This window comes from Mya arenaria, chromosome 9 (genome assembly GCF_026914265.1).
Source record: "Mya arenaria isolate MELC-2E11 chromosome 9, ASM2691426v1".
NCBI classification, from domain to species: Eukaryota; Metazoa; Mollusca; class Bivalvia; order Myida; family Myidae; genus Mya; species Mya arenaria.
In genome coordinates, this window is record NC_069130.1 from 65,855,124 (window position 1) to 65,866,656 (window position 11,533).

The window sequence follows — 11,533 nt, forward strand, 5'->3', positions numbered from 1 at the left end:
GAAAAATATCATTTACTGATAACAAGATTCGTAACTGTTCAACTAAACATATATAAAAGCAAAAAAACGCATGAAATATTAAATCATTGGTGAATGCTATAAGATTAACTGTGGTCAACTACTGTCTCATAAGTTAAAAATACCGTGTTATGCCAATTTCTTTCATATAAAACACGGTATCCTTAAACAACCCATTGTTTGCGACAATATTTCATCCTTATTGGAATACTTAAACAATATTATAAGTTATGGTTAATCTTATTTGGGAGTAAGAGTGCGTCTTCAAAGATGTCTTATTGCGGTTCGTTTTTTTAAACAGTTAAAGCAGACTAGAACTTAACAGTCAATGTATATATTCCTTTTATATTTACATTGCCCATTAAAATATACCATCATTTATTGAGCTGAACCCCGTTGGCTCGGCTACCAGACAAATCGGCCCCTAGTTGAAACGGTTACTGCTATGTGTTAAATATCAAATCCATTGTCTAAAACTGTATCAAGCACCTATCGCCCTAAATGGCACTAACATTTCTCTAAAACTCCTCGCACGTGACCTCATGCGAGTCATATGAGTCCCACTTATCCATCTGGCGTCAATGTCTGTATGTCTCTACGCTGAAGGCCAAGGGCTGCCATAAGTTGATGAGTAAGCTTCACCATCTTCGATTCCCGCAACAACAGGCTCAGTAAAACGTAGAAGTGGAGGTTCTACTGACCGGCGGAAAAGTTCAAACGGCGATGCCAACCTGAAATTACATAGTCGTAATACAATTTAAACTTAAATATGCCAATGAATGATTTCAAGTTCGAACAAAAAATAAAGTTACATGGACTTTATTTTATTTTATTGAATGCTAAAACCGAAAGTGATATGGACGAAAGGGTGAATAAATGTTAACAACAATCGTCTTGTATTTACCTTCGGTGTCATTGTTGGTTTTAATGGTCTGCGGTAGACGAACCACTCAATGGTGTTCCAGAGGGGGCTCTCCATTCACTGGTCCTGAACGTATGTGGTAAGTTTGTCATCTGGGTAGAACCCGCATCTGCTCGGTCTTAAGTTTCATAAATGCATGCCCAATGTGCTGTCCTGGTAGGAATGGAAGCGCCAACAGCTTCCTGATGAGCTTGTGGGCTCCCTCTCGTCGCTCGTATGTTGCCTTCAGCCCCAGGTGCTGGAAGTGGCACAGTACGGGCTGAAATCAGTTGAATACCTATACACATACATTGACACAGTACTATGACACCAGCTTCTGCCGCTTCAGATTGAAGCCATTGTCGACGACCTCGTACTCCACCTCGTCAACGACGCAGCAGGACGGCATAGACTCTCCTATCGACCTACTTTTACGTTATTTTATTTGGCATGTAAGTATACAAGATTAATTTTGCATAAAAATGCCATTCATTATGATACAAATTATACAACGCACATGTGTGTCTTAACATGAAATTTACCTTTCATGGCATAAAGTTGTGTCAACAGGTCTGTCTCTGGGAACATCAAATAGCTGCTTGCGACTGTCGTTGAGGCTGGGACCTACGATGTAGGTTGCATCTAGAGCAGATACCTCAGTTAAAGTCTCAACAATGAAAGATTCCGCAGTGGCGAATTGCGAACCATCTGTAGTTGTTGATTCGGGGCGACTAGGTGTCGATGCAGAACTTCCAGTGTTGCAGTCCAGTACGAACTTCACACACAGAACATAGCGTACTGGTGACTGAAAATAAATAATAAAGGAATACGAACACATATATTCTGTTCAAAATCTGTTTGATTCGTTTAAGATTCACATTTACTCCCAAATATGATTTACCGTATTGTTTTAAAAAAATGATATGTCGACAACGTACTAATTTATACTAATAATATAAATGCCTAAAGTGACGTTATTTTAGTTTATACTTACATCGATAGGTACCAACCCTTCCCTCGTTCCAGTAGCACTACAGGGCTTGCAGACGAACTGTTCATTAGGTTACTATTTCCTTGCTTTGAAGTAATCTTCTCTGGATTTAAGATGGAGAATAATTAATGCAAAACGAAATCCGATAGTTACAAGATGTTGTAAGACGGACTGTCTTATGGCGAATTGTCACATTCCTCACAGGTGGCATGCGTTTAATCTAAAAAAACCATTAGTTATGGGAAAACTCGCGGTTACATACATAGCCATCAGGAAAGTGTTATACATTTTTATACGTTTTTGGGAGTCTACAGAACATAAAGTTAACACCTTCCTGTATCGCAGACTCGGTGCTGCCATCGGTCACATACATGGCAGGTGACAGCATGTTGCACCTACCTGTATCGCAGACTCGGTGCTGCCATCGGTCACACACATGGCAGGTGACGGCATGTTGCACCTACCTGTATCGCAGACTCGGTGCTGCCATCAGTCACACACATGGCAGGTGACGGCATGTTGCACCTACCTGTATCGCAGACTCGGTGCTGCCATCAGTCACACACATGGCAGGTGACGGCATGTTGCACCTACCTGTATCGCAGACTCGGTGCTGCCATCAGTCACACACATGGCAGGTGACGGCATGTTGCACCTACCTGTATCGCAGACTCGGTGCTGTCATCGGTCACACACATGGCAGGTGACGGAATGTTGCACCTACCTGTATCGCAGACTCGGTGCTGCCATCGGTCACACACATGGCAGGTGACGGCATGTTGCACCTATCTGTATCGCAGACTCGGTGCTGCCATCGGTCACACACATGGCAGGTGACGACATGTTGCACCTACCTGTATCGCAGACTCGGTGCTGCCATCGGTCACACACATGGCAGGTGACGGCATGTTGCACCTACCTGTATCGCAGACTCGGTGCTGCCATCGGTCACACACATGGCAGGTGACGGCATGTTGCACCTACCTGTATCGCAGACTCGGTGCTGCCATCGGTCACACACATGGCAGGTGCTGGTCACAAACATTAAAATTTGAGAGATAAGCCATTAATCCTTACGATTTTAAGAAGTAATACGAATATGTCTAAAAAGATATAGTTTTGGAAGATTCCTGTCGACGTCAAGGCTCTCATTCGGAGCTCCTCGGCGATTTTCATAGAAAACAACAAAAAATGCCGAAGAAATCCGAAGCCCTCGTACATTTCCAGAAAAATTGACCGGAAACTGCAGGCTGCCTTCACTGAAAATTCGAATCGAATTTCTTGAGTTTGAAATGAGATGTAAGTTTGCTAAGAATTGTTCTGCTGTACTATTTTCCTCTATACTGTACTGCTCGCGCCAGTGAATTTTAAGTTCGTCTGCATTAACTTTATAAGCTTGAATTTTGTTTTGTCATTTGTTTTCGCGACTTTATATAAATATTCTTACTTTATTTTCCATTTTCCGAATATGTTATGCTGGTGTTTTTACCTTTTATTGATTCAATAGTCTATTGACAAGGAATTGAAAATTTGCTCACATCTCAAAAGAATGAAATTCAGGTACTGTATATAGTCCACCTAAATGGCCGTCAACGAGTCTTGTGACGATTTTTTTACTATGGCAGACTCGAGACACCATCCCAGCGAAGAGTAGCAAGCGGTGCTTGCGCAGAGAATCCTCGTGGCCACAATTTTTAAATTATCTTCTAATATCTTCCAAAATATTATTGCCTACTATTAAACACATAATGGTTGAGTTTGTAAATCCGAACAGTCTATAAATACTGAACACCTGTTAAATCACGCATTTGTTTACCTCAATCAATAATTCGATGATCTAGATCGATACAAACGCTTGCCTTAGCAACGAATGCGAATTTTCGTCTAGTTTAGGTGAGTATTTTTCTTATAAATCCCTGTTAAACTCCTAATCAGGTGAAATGTAAATATGCAGCAAACGAGGAATTTACATACTCCATTTCACCGATTGAATGGTGATTTACTGTGCTTGAAATGAACGTTTTGTGTTTATGAATCAAACTTTTTTGTGAATGTGTACTTCAGCAGAGGCTGAGGTTTAAACCTAGTTCTGGCTTCCATAACTTTAATGTTGATATTTATTTTTTTGATGTTTACAACACATTAAAGTTATGGTGTAACCCCCATAGTAAAGTCAACCAGAATCAATTGAGTGTGATGATGCAATGCAATCACATGACCATGATGACGTCAATATGGATTCTATTTATAGCATCAGATTCACATTGTTCATTTAGTTGAATCCAATTGCAGTAAGGCTGTAAATACCTTTTGATAAGTAAAAACAATTTATTTATTCCAAATTAGTTATTAGTTATTTATTAATTATTCGAAATAGAAAAAATAACAGCAAAATAAACACTAGGTCACATGGGTATTTTCTGAAACTCTTGCTGTCACGTGATTAAATTTGAACACAACTATGACCTAGATAAGGAATGTTTGTAATAGGATTTATTAAAATGCTAAATCAACTATCTTTAAAGCGTTTTTTGGTTTTGAAAATGAGTTTGTGAACTACATTTTACTTCATTAACCTAAGGATACAGCTATTTTGTCTGTACAGTGCATACAAGTGAAATAACAGCGTGACATAAAAATGTCACGAATTCTGGTAGGGTTTGGATACGGCGTTCTCTTCAGCAAACACATCCAAAAAGGTAATATATAGCGTGTTCGCTGAAGTTCTTTAGCTAGTTTAAACCAAACATTATTAATGCCAAGTTTGAAGTTACTAGAACCAAAGATAAGATATTGTTAAAAAACTGTCAAAACTGTTCGGATTTACAAACTCAACCAGTATTTATTTATGTAATTATGCCGAAAAAACATTTTCAGATACCATAATGCACTTACATGCATCGATTGTATCCATTAATCTGTAAATCTAGGACAAATCTGACAGGTTGTGTACATGTATGAAACGGGGTAAAGGATTTCGAATATTTTGGTCGTTAATAGGTTCGGTTAAATAATACTATTTTAAATGCAACCATTTCAATGCGCTGAACGCTAACGTGTTTGATGTGTCGAGTTGGGAGAACATAGCTTATTCGCCCATGCATTACCTTTTTTGTGAAATATATATTTGAATGTATCAATAAAGGTTAAAAAGTGAGAAGTAGTCACAATTCAGTGAGTAAGCACATAGTTCACGTTCCATGGTGATACTGCGCATTTAGGGCTTCAACATTGTTTTAGACTACATACTACGTATCAAGTCAATACATATTTAGAAATTATTTAAAAATAACTTTTCTTTAATTTAAAGGTAGTTTTTGTAACGATATATTGATAAATATTGCGGTGACTTGCCGGGAGTCTAGACACTGATTTTGTGTGTCTATTTGTTAACATCTACATTGTCACGTAACAGAGTTACGTATAGAATGTGACGTAATACGTTATATATTTAAGATATAATTAAGATTTAATTAAATGGATATGTGTCTACATACTGTATGTTTAGTAATGTAGGGCATATTTGATTGACATTTGAATATGAAAATGGTTGACAGCCGACCTGGTACAAATGTACAAAATGGTTATGTTAATTACAAAAACGTGTATTCCTTGGGTTGTAAAGCTGTCATATTCAGACCACAAATTAGTATAAGAGAAATGATTTTGGATGTAAAAGGACAGTTGGGTTAGGCACGGCAAGGAGACCGGCCTTGGGTCCTTGGGTCCTTAATGGACGGCAGTTAGGATGTGGGATTACCTTAAATGTCATGCTGTATTATGTACTGATTATTATACTAAAGAACGGGGAACAATAAAGACTTAGAACACTTGAACAGTTGTTGGTTGGTTACTGAACGAACTATCACGAAAGTTAAGTGAGCGTTGGCGTTACGTGACACGTAAAAGTTTGGGGCCTGCTGACCGAAGATATTCAAGAACAGGGTTGACGTGGAACACAACGGCGAAGTACTGACAACTATTGGATCACATTTGAAATGAAGAAGAAAAAGGTACATGATGACAACTGCGGTTCGAGTGACTATGGACATTGCAGCGCGACCAGGCCACAGGACAAAAGTTAGTGACGTTTTATTACTTTGTATTTCTTGCCTAGATATGACATGTGTTGCTATAATTTTGGGATATTTAACGGGGCAAAATTTTAAAGTTTTGGATAATAAATGCAATCAGAGCAAAGCTGTTCTTTTGAAAGAACCCCTAAGCAATCTAATTTAACAACGTTCCGCATTATTTAGTACAATAAAACCATTTGATTTAAATAAGAATAAACTGAAGAATGAGTATTTAAGGTAACAAAGATAAAGATATTGAGAAATTCGATAAAAAAAAAGTAAAACAGGTGTGAAAAAAAAACGTTGTTAAATGCAAACGAAGAATCATTTAAGTACATTATTGAATAACTAGATGAAAAAGAAAACTAAGTCATTTATGGACATTAATTGAATAATTAACATGGAAAGAAATGTAATTAAAAGAAGTTTGAGTAAACTTATTTAGCAGGTCTAACATTAATGAAAGTTGCATAAATACAAAAAATAATGACTTATACTCAGGGTTTAGTGCAAACACTGATGATAATACAAAATGTGATGTTTTTATGTCGAAGAAGGAGAAAAATGGCAGGTTTTATTACTTCAGTTGTCATGTAACTGTAAGTAATTGTCAAACAAATCAGATAGGTAAATGAAGTCAATGTTACCTGTAATTAACTTGACATTAATGATATGAACTCATTAAAATTAAGTAAGTTTATAGTCGTGTACATAATTGTAGTATTTTGTCAATATATCATTTTATATAATATTGAGTAAATTGGTGATGGTTTTAAAGTTTTAAAAATCATATAAATAAATAATTGTTTGGATCATAGTAAGGTCTGAGAGAGAAAGCAGGCAAAATGAAAAGTAATTTTTTTAGATGTCAATAAATAAAGTGTATCGCCTGAATAAGGCAAGTAATTTTCAATTTCGAAATCACTAATTAAATTGTTTGTTAGGTAGTAAGTAATCTAATTAAATTATTTAAGTAACTCACAGATTATTTTGGTAAAACTAATGAATCAATTATAAAGTTGTAAGTTATCAGATGATAAGCATGATGGTAACATGTTAAGCTAAGAGTTTAGCTTTCTTATAACTATGAAGATGTACAAAGTTGTACAAAGATAAACAAAGATAGTGGTCAAGAAAGACCAGGTTTCTTAAAAGTGATTGGAGATGATACGTTCAAGATATTGAATTTCAACAAAATTGTTGGACTCCTGTGAAGTCACATTAAGGTGTGAGTTATTTAATAAATTAATTGAATCACTTATGTATTAGTTTTCTTAAAATAATGGACTACTTATGAGATTAAAAGTTGTCAAATGATAAACATAACGGATCATCAATCTTGTTCTAAATATCTGTGTTAGTTATCGGCTGATAAGCATGCAGGACAGAACGGAATTAATGCACATGTTGAATGAAAGGGTGTTTTAGTGTGGTAAAGCTAACATATAAGCTTTGTAAAATATTGCATAAAAAAAGGTTCTTAATAAAATAAAATGCTGTTCATAAAAACAAAACGTTTCACAAAAAACCCCAACTTAGGTCAAACATTCATTAAATCAAACATAAAAACACTTACACGCAGATACAGTAATTAATTATAAATGGGGCCACTTTCAAAATATATAAGCCTGCTTGAAAATATTAAGTTCATGGTAATAGCAACACCTATGTCAATGAAAGGTTTTAAGAAGTACAGGTAATATGTCACGTGATACGAACAGTCAATGTCAACATACTTCTTCAGCGAATATCGAGATACTATACCTAGTGGCGATATGGTGTTAAGTGGTCATCGGTGTTCATAAAGGATCGAACTATATTCTGGTATTGCGTATGTGATGTGCTAACCAATTGGTTACACTTCGGAATATCCAGAGAAGCTAAGCACACATTCTCGTATGACCTGTGCTCGGCTTGACGTCACATGATCAAGTCTTTAGGCCCGTGATGATTCCTGTGTGATGGACAACACCAACTTGAGATCGTTAGTATCTTCAATAACATGAACACTTGCACACATCTATCTAAGTACACTTCAAGAATTAGCAGTCGTATAATGGCAGAACATTTCGAGTCGGTGGGGACATTCCACAATCAAACAACCCCTTGGCTATAAACTCTACAGCTACGACAACACGGCAGCAGCAACAACAACAACGATTATTCCCTGCCTTCAGAATGATAACATGAAAAGCAGCGCTACATAAAACATTGTCTAAATACCAAATTTGACAACAGTACTGTCAGTGTTAATTACTTGCACTCAATCTGCAGTGTTATTTTCTAATTGTTAACTATGTTTATTAATTACCTGAGGGCTAATTACCAATTAGTCTATATTATGTCAGACATTTTGACAAATAACGTGTCAGTTTACTTTCTATTGCTTACGAAAAGAAAATCTTGCATTAAAAAGGGACGGTATCTATACAATTTGATATCATTGTTTGGGATTTAGGCACAGATTTTCTTTTGCGTATTTTTTGTCGGAAATACAACTTGATCATCATTGTTTGGGATTTAGGCACAGATTTTCTTTTGCGTATCTTTTTTTTGTCAGAATTACTTTTTTATTTTTTATTATTTACCTTTTTGGGGTTGAGAAACATATTTACTTACGATTTTATTTATCTATTCAATTATAACCATTGTTTGGGGTTGACGCAAAGATTTTCTTAAAAATCTTGATAAAAAAGGGACGAATGTCACGTAACAGAGTTACGTATAGAATGTGACGTAATATGTTATATTTAAGATATAATTAAGATTTAATTAAATGGATATGTGTCTACATACTGTATGTTTAGTAATGTAGGGCATATTTGATTGACATTTGAATATGAAAATGGTTGACAGCCGACCTGGTACAAATGTACAAAATGGTTATGTTAATTACAAAAACGTGTATTCCTTGGGTTGTAAAGCTGTCATATTTAGACCACAAATTAGTATAAGAGAAATGATTTTGGATGTAAAAGGACAGTTGGGTTAGGCACGGCAAGGAGACCGGCCTTGGGTCCTTAATGGACGGCAGTTAGGATGTGGGATTACCTTAAATGTCATGCTGTATTATATACTGATTATTATACTTAGAAAGAACGGGGAACAATAAAGACTTAGAACACTTGAACAGTTGTTGGTTGGTTACTGAACGAACTATCACGAAAGTTAAGTGAGCGTTGGCGTTACGTGACAACATGCTAGTGAAATATTTCACACATACGCGGTTTGTTTATAAATTTATGTACCGGTATGACTTATATAGGTACAATATAATACATATAACTGTGCACATAAAACAACAACAACAACAACAACAACAACAACTTGAATGATACATAGAGACAGTACAAAACATAAAACTGAATAGATATAATGACTTGACTACTAGAAAGGATTGTGCATAAATTTCCGTCATTGTATTGTTATCTATATCAAATATATCGTCACAATTCATGCCAACAAGCAAAGTCATTTTTGGAATTTTGAATCCAATAACAGGTCCTTCCACTGGTTTCGTATTAATGCCTCCTGTGTGACAAATATTATCGAAACATCGGCCCTTGCAGTATCTGGAAAATATAACTATTCTAGTACAAATACAAAGTAATATAGTTTTTAAAACTCTTTTCGGTCTATATTCTACTTTTGCTTTAAAATGGCTCAAAATGCAAATGTATTTACAATTTCATTAAGAATGTGCGTCTTTTATCAAATTAATTCAGTCTGTACGAAAGTCATTATCACATTGCAGGACACGAGGTCCTGCAATACAGTCTACATTGCAGGACCGGACCAGTTTTTGCAGGACCAAAAATTTTATGTACATCTTAGTGAAAGTCAGAGCTTCCAACAGGGTCTAAAATCCAAGTCAATGACTCTTGAGATCTGATTTTCAAGAGTCAATATCAGATCTTCAAGTGTCATTGTTCTTTTTTTCTAAATACTTGGTCTTTCTTCATAAATTATAGTTCTCATCTGTCATAAGATGGCATTGCAAGGTACATGATTATCCATACGTCCAAAGCTGAAATAAAAAAAAAATCCAGTGTTTTATTAGGATCAGCTGTATTAATCCACTTTTCATTCTAGAAAAATCTCAAGTAAGAGAAAAAAATTATTATCAATATAACTTAATAGTATGCCTGTGCTCCAGTCAGTATTTGAAAAGGGTAGGGTGCTAGGCTATTAAAGGGCACTTTTGATGCGCATTGAATGAGCCCTAATGGGGTATAACTGCAAGGGCCATTGCTCAATTCTTAATGTGCATGTGTAGTAACTACTTTCAATACTACAGTTGATCATAAGTTTGCTATGAACACTTTAGCTTTTATTTTTACTTTAATTAGTGTCAAAATTATGTATATTTTGTATACTTTAATTTCTGAAATGTTGCTGTCAAACAAAAGGGCACAGAAGGGTGGAAAAGTACAGCAGGGTGCCATACCCTGCTATAGGCCTAGCTGGAGTACTGGACTATACCTTGTTGTCTTATTTCCTGCTCTTAGGTGGTTATAAAATTCCAAGGGTCAAAACATGGACAATTATGTTCTGACACTTGTTAACGTATTATTTATTTAATGCATGTTCAGTGAAAACAGGAATTATGCATGTAACCCTATGCATCAGAATCCTACATACAACAGCGATTGTTGAGTTGCACCGACATTTCTCATTTCTATTTTCAGTTTCACTTTCATGTTTTTCATTTTGTCCGGAAGCAAACAAAACATTCAATGTTCCTATTGTCAATATTGCAACATTGTTTTTATTTTTTAATAAGTGGCATAACAATAAAACAATAATAAATCTATAATATTACAGAACTTTACTGTACACTGAAAACGTTTTACGTGTTCTTCAATCACTTTAATTAAAATTGACAGAAGGTAAGCGTGCATCTGTTTCCCGTGCTTTTTAGACCATGTGCAGGGTTGTCAATAAGTTTTTGTTGAAGCGACTGAAACAGAAAAGTAGGCGGCCAGCTTGGGGGATCCGTGGGCATCCCCCCCCACCCGGAAAATTTTGAAATTCAGCGCTTCATTTCCTGCATTCTGGGGCATTTTGGGAGTATTTAATTAATTAACCCTTCACCTTCATAGATACGCAATTTTACTTATCTATCCATAGCTTCATACATACCGAGATCCACGATCGATAGCTTCATAGATACTTAATTTTAAGTACTTGTAATGTAGGGTCATTTATTTTCATATCTGTTGCTTGTTTATTTGCTATAAATTTATTTCCATGAAGTATTAACATCGAAATACAATGCACTAAAAAAACAACATTATGTTACTATTTTAAGAATTTTGGAAAATTGCGAAATAAGGTCATTGGTATCAAAGATGTGTAAAACGTTGACTGCGCAGGTTTGTGGGCATTCCTGTCTCGTTTTCCTCGTGGAAACAATTCTGCAAGTTATAATTAACTACCAATAATACCACTATATTTAATTGATCACGAGTCTGACGTCACAGGTCATGGTTCAGAATCGTTTCAATATGTCGGCAATGTTGAATAAACAAATACGCCGAATCGTAA

At 35.8% G+C, this 11,533-nt stretch overlaps 1 long non-coding RNA gene across 1 annotated transcript; it reads right to left on the reverse strand.

The window, feature by feature from the left end:
• Positions 1-928: 928 nt before the first annotated feature.
• On the reverse strand, positions 929-2,455 carry LOC128245692 (uncharacterized). The gene is made up of 3 exons (XR_008263219.1): positions 1,914-2,455; positions 1,462-1,724; positions 929-1,199 (listed from the first exon to the last, which is right to left on the reverse strand). It is a non-coding gene; the product is annotated as an uncharacterized LOC128245692 (long non-coding RNA).
• Positions 2,456-11,533: the final 9,078 nt, after the last annotated feature.